At 35.0% G+C, this 16,725-nt stretch overlaps 1 protein-coding gene and 1 long non-coding RNA gene across 7 annotated transcripts in view; one reads left to right on the forward strand and one right to left on the reverse strand.

The window, feature by feature from the left end:
- Positions 1-5,824, forward strand: part of LOC118699074 (uncharacterized) — a 58,491-nt gene extending 52,667 nt beyond the window's left edge. For both annotated transcript variants that reach the window (XR_004982023.1, XR_008508982.1), the window contains one exon: positions 3,942-5,824. This is a non-coding gene — a long non-coding RNA (uncharacterized LOC118699074). The remainder of the gene's footprint in view (positions 1-3,941) is intronic.
- The window catches only part of TMEM161B (transmembrane protein 161B), a 210,262-nt gene that overhangs the window by 183,167 nt on the left and 10,370 nt on the right, over positions 1-16,725 (reverse strand). For 2 of the 5 annotated variants that reach the window (XM_054517965.1, XM_054517964.1), the window contains exon 1: positions 14,374-15,080. The exons of 1 other annotated variant lie outside the window; for it this stretch is intronic. The gene's annotated coding sequence lies outside the window, so the exon portion shown is untranslated. Of the gene's footprint in view, positions 1-14,296; positions 15,081-16,725 lie in introns of those variants that run through there. 2 more of the 5 variants (XM_054517966.1, XM_054517963.1) reach the window with 2 other exon arrangements.

Consider the following 16,725-nt stretch of genomic DNA (forward strand, 5'->3'; position numbering starts at 1 on the left):
TTAAGAGAAAACTTAGGTGCTCAAGCATGTAACCTTTACAGGCATAAAAATTCTTATGTGAATATATCCTATAAGGTTTTACTTATGCTGTTGTAAATCTAACGTAACTCCTCTGACCTTAATAGCTTTACTCAAGATGTACCCCTTGTACAGATGAGATTAGAATTTGGCCTTTTAACCTCAATTAAGCTCCATGCGCACATAACATCATACCATGAAAGTCAGGATAGCTGAAATAGGTCGTCTGCATGAAACACTATCAGTAGGAAAATGTTTAGACAGTGATTTTTTGAATGTTTAGGACTAAGATTGCCTTAGTTAAGTCAGTGGCAGTCTTACATATTCATCAGCAGTGTCCCTGGGCAGAATGCTGAATTTAGAGCAAATCTGGGTGTATAGTTCCCAGAGCCAGTTTACTTAAGAAAAAGTTACTTAGAACATATGCTAAAGTAAAAAATGAGATTAGGGGCAATGTTGTCTTTGAGGCCTTTCTCTGGCCGAAGAATTAAAAAAATACTACTTTTTCACTTATGGCCTAAAGAAGACCCAACAGCCAAAATATCACCTTTAACTTCTATTTCTGAGTATCACTTCTATTTGGTGTCAATTCTTCTTTCATTTTCCAACTTTCATACAGCTACCTCTCTATCAGTATCCAATTTTTATGAGACATCAGGTACTTTCTTCTGTAGGAATCTCACAGTGATGCCCACCAGGCAACTGATATTTTTAGCAGAAACTACTATTAGCGTCAGTGGGAAATTCTAATTAAAAATCCATGTCACAATCTGACCCAAAATGAGTGAAAAATTCTTTGTGAAAGTCAAAAAATAAATGACATTTTAATTCAAAATTGGATGCTTTGGATGAGCTCCTAGAAGTGTACACTGAAGAGTATGCATCGTCTTTGGCTTTTGACTACTTTCCAGGTACGTAGGGAAGAACAATCAGATTATAAGTGGATTGAGAAGCAGAAAAAAGAAATTCATATCAATTATCTGTGTGGAGATTTTTGCCCTATTTTCTTCCACACATTTCATGCTTTGTAAAAAAAAAGAAATGCAATTATCAAGTATTTAATTTCAATTGTTATTACTTTAGAGGTATAGTTTACATTCTTAACATATCCCTACATACTTTTAATTTCAAACAACTGTTTCACCACTGACACATTGACAATATCATATTCACTGGCATCTATTTTCATATTGTATGTTGAAATATTTTTCTGTTAACTATTCAAAAATACCACCTTTTTTAAAACACTATTTTGATTTTGTTTAAAATTAGTAAATTAGATATATATATATATATATATATATATATATATATATATGCTGATTTTGGTACCTTGTAGCTTCATTTTTGAGATTAATTTTTAAATTGTAAAATCTATTGATACTTGTGAAAATTAGAAAAATCACTGTTGTGTAACAATGAACCTTTTATTTTCCACATATTGAATTAAGTGTGGAAGTAATATTAGAATACCTAAACCACTAGTTTGAAAGATTAATTTGGAAATTAATCTTTGACACAAAATACATTCAGCAGCAACAAATTTTTAAACCTTTTTATTTACTCCTGAACTGGAACGTCTATAATTTTAAATTGCCTTTATGCCAAACATGGAAAAAAACTTTGCAAAATGTTGCACTTCAAGTGGAAAAATAATTTCCCTCCTTACTTTAGACACTGTAGTCTTACATGAGCATGTTTCTGACAATATTTTTCACTTTATTAAGTTAATAAGCATCAAGCAAGTAAGCAGGATTTATTTTGTGGTCATGGTGTTTGGTATTTGGGTTTGGTGAGGGGGCATTTTTTTTTGTTAGTTTGCTTGCTTTTGTTTTCTTAAAGATGGTTGTTTTCTTTTTTATAATTTAGGCTCAAGTTCAGAACAAGCTTTTTCAATGAATTAAAATGGCCACATTTAATAGCCACAACAATTTCAGACTTGCAATCAAAAAATGTAGGGACTCTGCTCATTGAACGAAAGTGCTGTGCAGGGAGAATCAAACATTGTAAAACTAATTCATTAGAACTAATGTAGAAATTTGTGTCTGCACTACTATCTGTATAGAATAATAGGTGGGAATCTAGAAATGCTGGCTTTAGCTCAATTTTTACTCACATGAATTACCAGAAAATATTGCCAAGCTTTATGGTGACTGCCATGATTAAAATCACTTTTTAAAGAAAGATGCAATCTTTCTTAGCTCTTCATTTGTATAGGCTGAGAATCTGCCAGATTTCTGAGCAGGGGAATCAATAGGTTTGCTTAAATTGCTCGTTGTCATAATAGAATCTTGCTCTTTATTACTCAGCTACATTTTATTTTTTAGTCACCTAATCACCAGTCTTGACTTAATTCTATTTTCCAAACTAATAAAAGTGATGTTTGAAGTAGAAATATAAGTGAGGAACTGTAAAAAAAGGGAAATTGATGCTTAGTTTTCTGATTAACTTAGGCAAGAATACATCTACACAAAGAAATTAAATTTAAAGTCACATGCCATGTATTAACTCAACAAAGATATTTTTACTTGAATTTAGTATTTATTATATTATACCTAGTATAAACTAGTTATGTTAACTAGCATGCTCAATTATAATTTTAATTTTTGTAATTTTAAATTATTTCTGATTTCTTTCTTTCATTTAAATCTATTTCTCATTCTTTTCTTTGTGAGAAATAAGTGTTTGTGTTTCTAGAACACAAATGCAACAGTAAAATTATCTACATTCTAGAATTAATAAAAGTAATAATAAATTTATAAAAGTAATGATGAATTAAATAATAAATTTAATTTAATAATAAAAGTAATATAATAAAAAAGTATTTAATAATAATAAAAGTAATTTCCCTCTTATTTCTTATTTTGGCATTTTAAAACCAATTGTAATATCAAGTATTCCCATATGCAAATATTGCACCATGTTTCCTTAAAAGTCTTGCAGTGCTGTTATTTTCCTTTGTATAAAAGACTGTTAAGTGTACAGGCACTTTCAGCCATGCAACTACAACAACATGTCTAGAACTTGATTAGACAGGAGAGAACTAATCTTACCTTTGATGCCATGAAAGAATATTAGAATGCAGAGAGATATGTTTTAATAAGAGTAAGACCAAATATTTTCGTTTCTTTCCTTTTTTTTTTTCCCTGAGTAATATCAAAACACTTCAGCAAACATGAAAATTTTCAATAGTAGTTTTTTTTCCCTCTCCAGATGTGTTCTCAAGCAATTCCATTCTTATGTTCTTCTCTTCTGACCTCATTCAACAAAAACACAGTGTTTGTCCCCAGTGAAAGGAAGAATTCTTCAGTAAAAGGCAGGATAGAACCATGTACAGCATATAGCCAGGGTATCTGATCTGATATCCTGCAGCTCAGCATTTAGGTTCTGTGCTTGACTGTTTTATCATCAATATTGCAAGACTTTAGATATTCACACAGTACATTTCACAGTTAGGAGAAAGAAAAGCCACTTCATTGCTCACTAGTAAACTACAACAATATTTACAAAGAGCAAATCAATACAAACCTTGACATTTAATATATGTCCAGGAACATTTTTTTGACATGCTGGATTTGTGTATAATAATAATAATCACAAATGCAAAGTAGAATTCTTTGGTTATTTTAATATTGCATCTAGTAAACTAAAACTTAAGAGTATGTCCTTCTTACTAGGGAAAGGGTATAGTTCAGTATACAAAAATAGTTTTTATCTCTGTGGAGTGTTTAGGATAAAGGCTTCAGCACCAAGAAAAAATAAGGAATTTTAAACTTGACTCAGTTGTAAAATAATCCCTACTTTCTGTCTACATAAGGAATGCACCATCTAAGCTCTCCCAGACTGATGGGAGATTTGACCACCCAGTAACAGAGCTGACTGATTGCCCAGTATTTAATTGTACTCATATGAATTTCTTCTAGGTGCTCCATCAGAAGACTGAGATTGTCGGATGGAAAGTGGAAGCATACCCCAGCTCAACTAATGGCAGTCAACTAAAGAGCTCTCACTTATCTATTTTCCCGATCTGCTCTGGTTTTATGGAGACTGGTATTAAAGCTCAGAAAGGAACAGTCAAGTTTTATCTGTGGGCTATTCTGTCAGAAATTCCTGATATCCTACATGATATTTCACTGATTGCTAGATTTGGGTCAGAAAAGAAATTTTCTTGAGGGCACATTGACTCTGTCTTGAGATTTGATTTTATTGTTCTTTCCTCTGCATTTGAGAAGGGAAATTATGGTCTTTCAGCTGCTGAATGTCTATTACAAGATGCTGAACATTCTCAGCTTCTATTAAAATTAAAATCAGCATATCACAGAAGCATGAAAGTTTTGAGAACTTCAGTTGATCTACCTAACCTATCTTCACTGAAAAGAGAGTTGTCACCTAAATGTGCAGCTAACATGGGAAAAAATGCAGTTACCAGTACTCAGAATGATAAAACATAAAATCAGACCAAGATCCAAACTGGCTCCCAAGCAGTGCTGAATATGCTCTTGAGCATATATGTTCTTTGAGGCCATGTCTGAACAGAAGACTAATTTTGGCAAAATAATATAGCAGATGTTTACCAGTTATTCATAAACAATGCTGAATATTCCTTAATTATACATGTATAAATAAACTCCAAGTTAGATAACTGCAGTAGCAACTCAGCTGTGCCCATTATTGACTCAAGATGATGGCACATTAGGAATTTCCCAGTGAAAATATGTACATTTAAGTCTTTCATGAAGAATTTCAAATTAAAAAGAAAAATATTTTGAAAAAACAATAATTCCCTCAAGCTTTCTTAATATATAGAAAATTACTTTTAAAAAGACATATAATTTTGGAGGAAGGTTATCTCTCAAGGTCTTCTGAAAGACAGTTACAGAGTTGAGAGATTACCCTGCTTAAAAAAATAATAAAAGCCTCCAAATAGTGAGCTTCACAATGAAGTGTACCTTATATTATTATTAATAAACATTTATGAAGAATTTTACAAATGAAGTGCCTTCTCTCCATCTATGTATACCTATACATTTTATACATTAATGTAAACATTTGAGACTACACATATAATTCCTGACATACACATATATACTTGGTAAGCATTTAGTAAGGATACTGTATTACTTTCAATATCTTCACAAATAAAAATAGGAAAAGGGTTTTTTTTGATCCTGATTTATAAGTTAAGATCAACAGATCACATTTTGATATTGTAGAATCTCCATAATGTTATATTTTATTTCATTACTACTTGAAATTTACATTTTATGGAATATTTTAAATGGCAATTAACATACAAAGACAAGTTTTAAAATATGTTAGAATTCTTCCAGTATTCTTAACTGATTAAAGGAAATTTGATGTTATTTCCTTCAATAGGTTTTTTGCCTTTGTGAGGAAGACTTGTTTGTTTTGTGAAATATTGACTAAAATGTAGTTTACCGATCTATAATCTGCCCCAAATTTTCTGTACAGAAAAGCTTATAACTAAGCTATACACACATTTTATACCTAGCTAGAAGAGAAATCATGTAGCAAAACCACAAATTGTGTTGTTTTGTTAAATTTACTCAAAGTAAACTTTTTCTTTACTTAGTAAGTTTCAGACCTTAGCATTTTGGAACAGCAGTTCCAAAACTCTACATTTTGTTGTAATAATCCATTTCTATCCAAATCCATATATATTAAGTATAAATTTATCTGGAACTTTAACCTAGATTGTAAAAAATAAATTTCACAAATGCATTGTAGAATGAGTCTTCATGGTAAGATTATAATAAAACTTATTGTAAATTAATGTGTAAATACACTCAATTGCTGTATAAAGTTTATTCTTAGCTTTGCAATGCTTTACATTCTGACTTACTGAAGAGCCTCTCATTTTACCCATCATGGCACATTTTTTTCCTCTTTAAGAACATACCCTTTATAGCCTTTCCTGCTGTTTGGTAGAGTGAACCAACCAGAGAAACTGGATGTACATAATATATGTGGGGCTATTTTTTGACAATCTTACGTCCACAATCCCTACCATATTAGTTAGGTTGACCTTAGAAAACAAACTTTCCAACCTTAATCCTCATTTAAATACTGAAAAAATGCATTAAAAAAAAATTTAAAAAAAAATTTTGTTGTTGTTATTGTTGTGTTGTTGTTTTGTTATTGTTACTGTTATTGGCAAAACAGGGCTGGCAAACCTGAGGGGAGAAAATAAATAATTTGATTCTCTTCCCATTTTTAAATCACGGCAAATACAAATTAATTCTATTAAGTGTCACTAGGGACAGCTAAAGTCAATAGGTCAGACAATGCCCTGTTTTTTTTTTCTAACACTGATGCCCTCGCTACAAAAAGATCATCTTCTCACTTAGTTACCCTAAAGGACAGCAAAGCTCTCATCCCAAGACCAGCAGCTATGCTCTCTGTGTTTAATTCTGACAGCAAAATCATCCTCTGCACTGGTATGGAGGAAAAAATAGCAAGCACAGAATATCTGAGGGGGAACAAGAAATGAAATGTGGAGAAACTGCAAGAGACAGATCGTGTGAAAGCTATGCCCACACTTTCACCAACCTTTTGTGACATCTAATACACACCAAGATATAGTTGATATAGGCATCATGAAATGTCAAGGCAGTATTTGAGCAAAAAAGACTGTATGAGAAAATGTGTAAGACAACCCACTGATTTTGTCATGCCTAGTTACTATTGGAAATTATAAGGAAAAAAAAAGTTAAAATAGATTCCCTTACAATTCAGAATATTCTCTGATACTGTGATTCTGTGATTTAGTGTTGATGGCTCTTTTTTCCCACTTCTATTTCCTTTTTAAAAAACATATAATTTTTTATTATTTTTTAATGTGGCCTCGGCCAGGTTTCGGGGTATCCCCAGTGGGCTGCCACAGGGTCCTGGATAGTGCAGTCCTGTTCAGCAGAAACTGTCCAAGTTCCCAAGCAGCTCCCAGGCACAGGCTACCTTAGCAAGCTTAGGTGATATCAGCTCTTTTGTGATTATCAGCTCATTTTGCAACTTCAGCTCTTTAGCTTGCTAAATGCCTTAGGCAGATGCAGGGAGAGAGAGGAGAAACGCTGTATTAGGTTCCGCAGGGGTGTCTTTATTGAATCTTCTGCGAAGGTTCTCAGGGACAGCTCTTCTGCCCAACTGGGCAAAAGTAGGGGTTTTTAAAGGATACAGGAGTTTTAGAAATTGTCCAATAGTAGGGATCAAAAGGAAAGTGACCTAAGCCCTTTCCTAAGTCAGAAAAAGGAGCTTCTAAGGTCCAGTCATCATGACTAGGCATTTCCTATCTTAGGGTGCTGACCGCCAGGGAGGCCTTGCAGGCCCTGTGCCTGCTACAATTTTTGAAAGGTCTTTTTTTTTCTCTCTAATTTGGCAAACAATGACCAAAGAAGTTCTGCACTAGAATAAATTCTCTCTAGGTAGTTCATTCTATATTGTACATAAAATATAATCTATATTGCATATAGTCTATGTACATGTGTGTATAATTATAGACAGATAGATATATGTATGTAATTATAAATGATGGACAGCAGTGATGGTGCCAGTAAGACATAGAGAACAACTCAGAGACACCAAGTCAGCTCTCATAGCATACTGTCAAAGTGCTTGAATTTGGTGGGCTGGATTACATTCTTCTTATTGAACAAGGCAGATAAACATTCCTGCTTTGCTAAAACTGAAAGTTAAGGATGAAACCAGGACAGATCTCTCTGAAAGTAACCTGGCCTGGTATTCTGTCAATGTCTACTCAAATACAATAAATATTTGACACTCAGTAATTTTAACGTTGTACAGACATTCATAAAGAGATCTTGATTTTGCAATAGTACCAACATCATTCATTGACTTCAGTAGAAAGATGCAAGCATCTTTAAAAGACAGTGCAAACTGCCAAACCACAAAAATTTAAAGATACCTTTTTTGACCATTGTATTTGTAATCATGTTGCTATAGCCCACAATATAATGACACACAATATGTTGTATTTGTACTTCATGCACTCACAGAAAGGACTAATTCATACACTGTGTTACCAAAAACTGTGAAAAAAAAGACAAAGGCAGTAGATATCTATAGAATGTCAAATAAATGGGAGTAATGTGCCCATATCTAATATAATTAGACCTTTGAGATCAACACCTCTTAATTTCTGATTTTTAAAATTTATATTTCAAGATAATATTTGTATTCCTATTACTCCAGTGATGGTGTCTGGGCAGCAAACACTATCAAAGTAAGTCTCTATTATATGCACTTCTCAAAATGAGCATGCAGACAAGCTGTCCACATTTATCTTTAGAAAACATTTTATTTGAAGATTAGCCTGAGGTGAAAACATCACCTGGAATCAAATCTAAATCAAAACTATCTAATATAAAACTTTAGAGATGAAAATAAGATTGAAGAGCTGATCTAGTCAATCCTCTCAATTGTAACATACAATAAGTTCTCTGGAGTATTCTTTACTCTGGATTTAAATGGATCAGTCTATGGAGTCAACATTATTTTCTTTCAATCTAACCCACCATCCACCTCCTCACTAGGAGTTTTTTAGATACTCAGACAACAATCTCCTGTGCTTACATTCTTAATTACCTTTCCTAGGTACATAGTTGATCACATCAGCATGGCCCTAATGTTACATGGTGTTTTGTGTTTTATTGGCCAACTTTTGGTTAACCTTAAAGAAAACTCTGGGTGTATACAAAAAATGACCAACACAATGGCTTTTGGCTGCTGAAATTATTCCTTATCCAAACACCCACACATATTTCCCTTGATCATCAGTTAGTCACTTCTCATAATCTTTTCTTTTGAAGCAATGCCTCCATTCTGTTATTTTTATAGCTTTTTCCATTTTATTCTCTGCATCTTCTCCATTTGAATTACTATACATCTTTTTTAACGGCAAGTTGTATTCTAGATAGTCTAATATTCCTATGCCAAAAGTATGGGGTCCCAACAGGATGTTTTAAAATACACTGCATATGAGGGGTTGCAGCCATTTCTTTTTTTGTGTTTGTATTTTTTTAAATCACATTTTATCCTTGTAACTTGTTCTCTTCACCCTTTGGTCTCTTTCAATTACTCAGTATCTGTATCTATTGAACATTTATTTCTGTTTCAGATTTTTTTTCCACTCACATACTTATTGCCATTTTTTTACTTGTTAAATCTTACATCTAGGTTTCCAGAAAATACTGATAACCTGTCTTGATTATGATGATTCTTTTACTTTTCCTACAAGTTTTCATAGCATCTCAAAATATAGTAACCTGAGTTGTTTCCTTAGCACTCTCCAAATTATTTAATAAATATGTCCAGATTTAAATTCAGTATTCTTATACCTAGATAACAAACTTTCTTAAAAATACTAGTGTCTGTAATTATTTAAGGGGTTTTTTTGAGAGGGGGAATATTATTAATATTTTTTAATTATTAGAACATTAAAATTGCATGCTCTTTAGCTTATTTTTGGGTTAACTCATCATTTTGTACTTGAGAGTTCAAATGTTCTGTGGTCTTTAACACTATGTAACTGGTGGCAAGTTAGACACAGAATTGGGATTCACCTGAGGGAGCTAAGCTACAGGGATGAAACATTAAAAACCAAACAGTTTAAAACTGAAAATACAGAAGATTGTATCCATTCATGAGAAATACCAATTTTATGTATGATAGCATGAACCTAAGACTCTGTTTTAGCAGCTCCTTATTATAGGAGATGCTGAATTTAAAAGACACCGTAAGACAATAAAGACCGCCTGGAAAGCAGGGACCTTACAGGATTGGGCTCAATGACTGGGAGCATATTTTTTATTTTTTATTTGATAGGCCTGTATTTGATAGACTACATTCCTACAGATACTTGAATATACACTGCTTAATAAACACTTATAAAAATATATACAAGCTTATTTTTTTATAATTGCAAGTGGATTGACATTTTTAATTTCACTGAGAAATTAAACCTTTATGTTATATATAATATCTTATGTTTCTTGTGTGTATAGCCAGGGAATGTTTCTGTATATTATATGTTTCTAGGAAAAATGTGATGAAATGGCTGACTTTCATTTCTATGAACTGGCATATATCCTCAATGATACTCTATCCATTTTGCAGGTGTTGAGAGACAAGAGCAAAACAAGCGAATATTTCTAAGCAAAATGCTTCCAAATGGTATACTTTTGAAGAAATATTTCAAAAATGTACCACATTTATGCTCAAAATTGAGACTTTCCCTGGGAGAATTTACATGTTTCAGCATTGTCTATCAGCAGCATTTAGAGCAGGAGTGGTACCTTTCAAATGCAGCATTTAGAATTCACCACTTGTCATTACATGTAGCTATATGTTCAAGAGGCTTGTAATAGTAGCCTTTAAATAAACTGCAGACTGTTAGAGGTTTTCTGTTACCCTTTGAAATTCTTAATGATTAGTTGTATCCAGTCTTTTATGCCACACTTAAGGTTAAATTAAATAACTAAAATATACCTACAAGAGAAAGAAAGACTTTATAAATTTTAATTCAATTTCTGAATTTCAAGGTTTTTCAAAATAATAACAGATGTTTTGATTTTCTTTTGTTGTCACACTAGAATGTGACATACACTTAAAAAAACCAGTAGATTTTTATGGGAATAATCAGTAAGCATGACACAAGTAAATGAGCTATTTTCTATGCATGGCTGGCAAAAGTGCTAATTAAATAGTTGGTATTCAAGGCTATGCTCCTTCATTGTTTAGTGACATACAAATCGAGTGATGTGTGCCAGCAGACATTTTAAGTTGAATGTTTTCTCCTCTATCTTCTTTGCCATGAAATGGAGGCACCATGATAAGAACACTAGTGTAAGCAAAACACTGAAATATGCTTTAGTAATGTTTTAACTATGTAGTGTCACTAGTAGTCTAGTTTTCTAACGAATTTTTAATTTCTTTCCTCACATGAGGACATTATGAGTTATTACTAATGCATATTAGATCATATACAGGAATCGTTTTGTCACTAAATTTACATAAAATGGCTAAATGCCAATGCACCAAGTGGGGCTTACTATATCTGGTACAGTAAGTATGCCTCTGCAGGTTTTCTGCAATCAATTTCCGGTATTTCATCAGCAGCCAGACAAAGGTCTTTTCTGAAAAGGGAAAATAAAAGCTATTGTGCGTACCCTGAGATCTGATGATGCTACAGGGTGATTAGAACCCAGTCTGGAATTAAAATTTGCATGAGACTGAAAAGAAAGTTCTTTTGCAGATATAGCTAAATGGACAGCCTAGTGCTTCTAATAACCACCAGGCTGCTTATTGAGGCTTTCCACATTTAGTACTGAATACTGACTTGAAAACACACATAACCCATTGTTTTAATTTTGCAATTACTGATGTATCTCTGACACTCCTCTTAAATCTACAGCCGCTGAAATCTTGCCATCTCCTCTCTGTTCCTCAGTGTAATTTAAAACTGCTGTTCTTCTCTTACTATAACATACACTCACCTTTCACCCATATTAACTCTTCCCTTCTTGTCCTCTTTCTAATAGAAATTCCATATATTAGCCAAAATATATTATAATTGATAACAAGTTTACAGTAAGAATGGCACCATTGTTGTAATATTATTAAGCCAAAACAAACTCCTTACAGCTAATGAAGGAAACTTGGTTCTCTCACTCTTTTTTATTTTTGATATCTGGAACATTTTTTGATCTGGTGCAAAAAAAAAGTGCTATTTAAAAATAAATGTATGCTTTTCCCTACACTTATTTTGAATTAGTCTTGATAAATAATTAAGTAATTCATAATATATTATTTAGATGCAATGGTTTTATGAATTCCAGAGGTATTTCAACTACAATTATAATAATTTATTTATCAGTAAAAAATTTACATAATCACACTTCCAAATCCAGCAGACTGAAGAGACATCAGAAGGACATCCAGGAATGTGCATAATGACTGTGGGCATTAGATTAACTTAATAATATAGTGCTGTGCAAAATGTTATAATATATTACATAGCTGTATATGATGAATAATTTTTAAAATATGAAAGCAAATAATCACTTTGTCTTTTCAGTTTTATTTTAAGCAAAAGACAATATTTGCACACAGACCAGGAATTAAACTATTCTATAGGAAATACTTCCTACAAAACTGGAAGAAAACAAACTAAAATATAATTTATAATATCATCCTAGAGTCTCTCTCCAACTATTGTGGGAAATGTCAATTTAATTGTAGTATCATTAAATGGTTGCTTGATTTTTTGTAGTTTAGTCTATCTCATTAATCATCAGGGATAAAGAACAATGCAGGGAAAAATGGAAGTTTTTGATACTGTCAATACTCACAGTCCAGGGACAGAGGTGACTTACTTCTGGTAACTGTGTTATGGATCTGTGTTATGGAATTGTGTTAACTATGAATATTGCCTCAGCACATGAAGTCACAGAATCAGAGAATCGCTAAACTAACTAAGCTGGAAAAGACCTTTTGGAGACAAATGAGGTAGACCATGTGGATATGATGGAACATAGTAAACTCACTTCATGACAGTGCAAATGCTGATACAGATTGTAGGTTTCCAGATTCAAAGTTATGAGTTTGTATATGCCAAATGTCCATGTAAATAAAAAAGGATCTGCTTAGCTGTCATATGAGCCCAGCCATATAAGAATTATGGGAATTTAGAGGAAGACATAAATTCAATATTCATAAATTTCCTGCAATATATTTATATCCAGTGGTAAGATATTGGTAACACTTAAAATCCCAAGTACTCAGCTGAAGAGGAATCTCTACAATGTATGCTTACACTAGTTACAGCCATAGAGAGGTTGTCTATTTTGAAACAATTTTCCAAAGTGAAAAATAAGTGAAGAATTATCTCTTGCTCTCTCAGCCTGTACCACCACCAGCTGTACCTTCCAACACACCTAGAGTGAATTCTGACATGATACAGCAGCAATTGCTTTCTGTGATAGAAAATAGCAAAAGAGAGTAATTCATATATATGTATATATATATGTGTATGTATATATAAAGAGAGAGAAAGAGAGAGAGAGTGCTAATTTAAAAAAGAAAGCTAATTTTACCTTTTCTGGTCTACCACAACTGCTGCTGAATTAGATGACAGGAAACTGTATATGTGCAACACCATCCTTTCTGTGCAGGTTTTCTGTTACTGACTCCAGCTCTCCCATACAAGGTTACTGTAGGTTAGATTCCAATTACATTAAACCAGTACTGTTATTCTGATGATAATTATATTATTTTATTACACCCTAAAATCTTGTTTCTTAAAGATAGTATTCTACATGACAATAATGCTGGAGTATTTTTTATGTTAATGTCCCTTTCAGCCAACTGATATTATTAACAGAGACATATTTTTTTAAAATCATTGTTAAATAACTATTATATGCCCCTTTTAATTGACACTTGAGAGCTTATTCTGAAGGAAAAATTATCCCATTCAGACTATACAGGTTCTTTTTCAAAAGGTGAAATGCTGCTCCTATTTGAATCACAGACAGATTTACCAGGTTTTGACCCAAAGCACAAAATATTAATTTTTCCCAACAAACTATTCTAAGACTTTAAAGAAGACAAACTGCTGACTGTCTCACATACTCATTTACTTATAAAGTTCATTTTGACCTGGCTACTACTTTCCCCATGCTGAGGTACAAACGAGAGGTCAAAAGGTTAAGCAGAAGGGGATTCCTTATCACAATTCCCTGTGCACTGGCAGTTTCCTTACTTTATTTATTATGTTGGTGTGCTGATCTTGCTCCCTTCGGCAACCCTTCTCACCCACCTCACAGTACCATCAAAACCATAATAGTAATTAAGCAAAAATATCTGTGTTCTTATCACACACTACACTTTGGCACAGATATTTGAATAATCAGCGTTGAGGAGGAGTGAATACCCAACCACTATTAATCTTGGGCCTGTCCTGGCCAGTTCCAAAAGCTGGACTTAAATGATCTTTGTGGGTCCCTTCCAATTTAGGACATTCTATGATTCTGTGCTTCAGATTTTAGTAATAGCTGAAGGAACTGAGAAATATGGCAACAAAGCATCTACACCTGAAGGAGAAAGATCAGTTTTGCCCTTAACTCAGTGCATCCCATACATTAAATATAAGTGTTTACCATTCTTTAAAATGTGTTTTTATGGTGTAGGCCAGGCACAGAAATTTCAGAGGCAGTTATGGATTTTTAAACGAACAGCAAAGCACCTTGGGTATGAGGTGACAGCAGGGGTCTCCAAGGAACCTTTTAGTGGCGTATGCAGAGCAGGTGGGTTGAGCCGTACCTGACAGTGCTGTGGAGCCAACATGGTATCATTAGACCTGTGTAGCATGATTTCTCCTTAGTCTTTTCTGTGACTTACAACAAGTTAAAATATCCATGCACGATGTCATTAACTGGCTTTAGTAACTACTTAAGACCTGGACTTCGTTGTTTTGTTTTTTTTTTCCGAATCTCCTTTGTCGGAGGAGCACACCGGCGCGGCGGATCAGTCGCGATAATACTTTAGTTACTCGGCAACGGGGCGGGGGGAAGAGAGCTCTGACTGCCTCCAGAGGCGGCTCCTCGGCGGGCAGCGCTAATTAGAGGTGGTCACTTACAGCAATTAATGGCGGTAATGCAGGCCTGCGGTCGGAGAGAGGGCAGGAGCAATGAGGCCGGGCGAGGGGGGTACCGGCTCGGTACGAGCGGGAAGAGGAGAGGCACGGAGCACGCATCGGCGCAACCCGCCGCTTCCCACCCCATCCCATGCGCGCCGCCACCGGTCTCCTGGAAAACTCCAATCAGAGCGGTCGTCGAGCGGGAACGGAGCCCGGCGACTGGACTGCGGCATCCCCTCAGCTGGGCTGAGACTGCGAACGCTGGGGATGCTCTTCGGCGGCGCCGCCGCGGATCTGGGTCGGTGGCTTGCGCTTCGAACCAGCAGGATCAGCTTGGGGAGCCCTGGAGGGACGTGCGGCCTGGCAGGGAATCCGCGGGCCAAGCGCAACCTCTTCGTTTGCCAGGGGAATTTCCGTCCCCTCCTATCCCTGCCCCACCTCCGCAAGCATGGATTAGCATTATTTGCACGGAATTATGGGGGAAATAGTTTTTTGAGCATTAGATTTAAAGACACAAACTGAACATTCCCTTTCCACTGCATTACTGCATACATCCCTAAAATAAGTCTGTACAGCTTGGTCTCAGCCTGATCTCCACAAAGTGGATGACACAAGTTCATCCATGTCAGACTCTGACATTCACAGGGTCACACCAGCTTTACACCATAAACTATGGATGTATGTGTATACATACACAAATGTATGTCTATAATTATATGTTTATACACCAATGAGAGCTTCAGGAAGAACAAAACAGGCACTATTGACAAGCAACAGCACAATCAAAGGGCTCCTTTCTCCTCTTTTCCCACTCCCAGAAAAGGCGATAAGAAATGCCCTAATATTTACCTCATGCACTTGCTGTTTAATAGAAAATCTAATCATCAAAGTCTGACATTTTCTTTCTTCTAAATTAAAATAATGGAGGATGTAAGGGGTAATAAATATGCTTACTCCAGGGTGAGCAATCTCTGGAAGTGGGGCATGTTTTAAAAATTTTAGTGGACTTTTAAAATAGTGTCCCTGTGGGACAGCTATGCACATATACCTCTCCTTCTAGCCAAAAGAAGTCAGAAAACTGTTTTTAATTCAGCTGGGAAGGGAAGGATCTGGCTAACAGGCAGTGTGTCCTTGGCTTCTCTACAAAACAAAATATTTCACAATTTATTTGAAACAAAAATAATGAATCTACCCTATGCTATTGCATATTAATGGAAAGTTCAGGAAAGTAGAGGTGTGGTCATGAATAGATCCATTCATACAAACTACACATCTTTGGTTGGTGAAAGGAGCTCCCTCCTCCAACAGGTGCCAGCTTTTTTTCAGTAGGCAGGGCACTAGTGAAGGACTGGCTTCTCTTTAAACCTCCCCATCACCTGCCTGCCATTGCCCTGCTTCTGCTCCCGATCCAGATGGCCCCAGCTGCCTCTCTTTCATGAGTGGTTGCATGAGCAAGTAAAAAAATAATTTATCTAGCACCAACACCTGCCCAGTTACCCCACCAGTCCTCTGCCTGCCCCATGCACCAGCATCCCCAGTATCCAGGGCTGCAGCGATGGAACTGCTGAGAAATGCAGCAAGTGGAGCTGCTGAAGAGATGTATTACTCAGCACAAGGGTAGTTGCTCATCATTTCAAGTTTTTATGCCAGGAACTGTATTGTGCTTTATGAAATGCAGACAGAATCATGGTCACCTAGGTTTAAAACACATTCTAACAAAGCACATACAACTAACTCTTCACCATGCCTTTGAGCTGTTTCATAGTCTTCACTGTGCATGAATCATAAGCAGAGGACTGACCTGAACAGCACTCATAACAGAAACCACTATAAAGTGAGGTAAAAAAAGTAGTAGTTAAAAAATGAGAGAAGTGAAAACTGTCCTTCTGGTACCTGTGCAAACACTGAGATGCCCTGGTGGATTTCCTCCAGCACCTGAAGAAATACATTTCTCATTGCTTTGCTTGTGCCATTTCTGCTTAACATTAAAGAAGGAATCATCTGCTAGACTCACACAAAGTGATCTGTGTACTGTA

This window comes from Molothrus ater, chromosome Z, assembly GCF_012460135.2.
Source record: "Molothrus ater isolate BHLD 08-10-18 breed brown headed cowbird chromosome Z, BPBGC_Mater_1.1, whole genome shotgun sequence".
Taxonomy (NCBI): Eukaryota; Metazoa; Chordata; class Aves; order Passeriformes; family Icteridae; genus Molothrus; species Molothrus ater.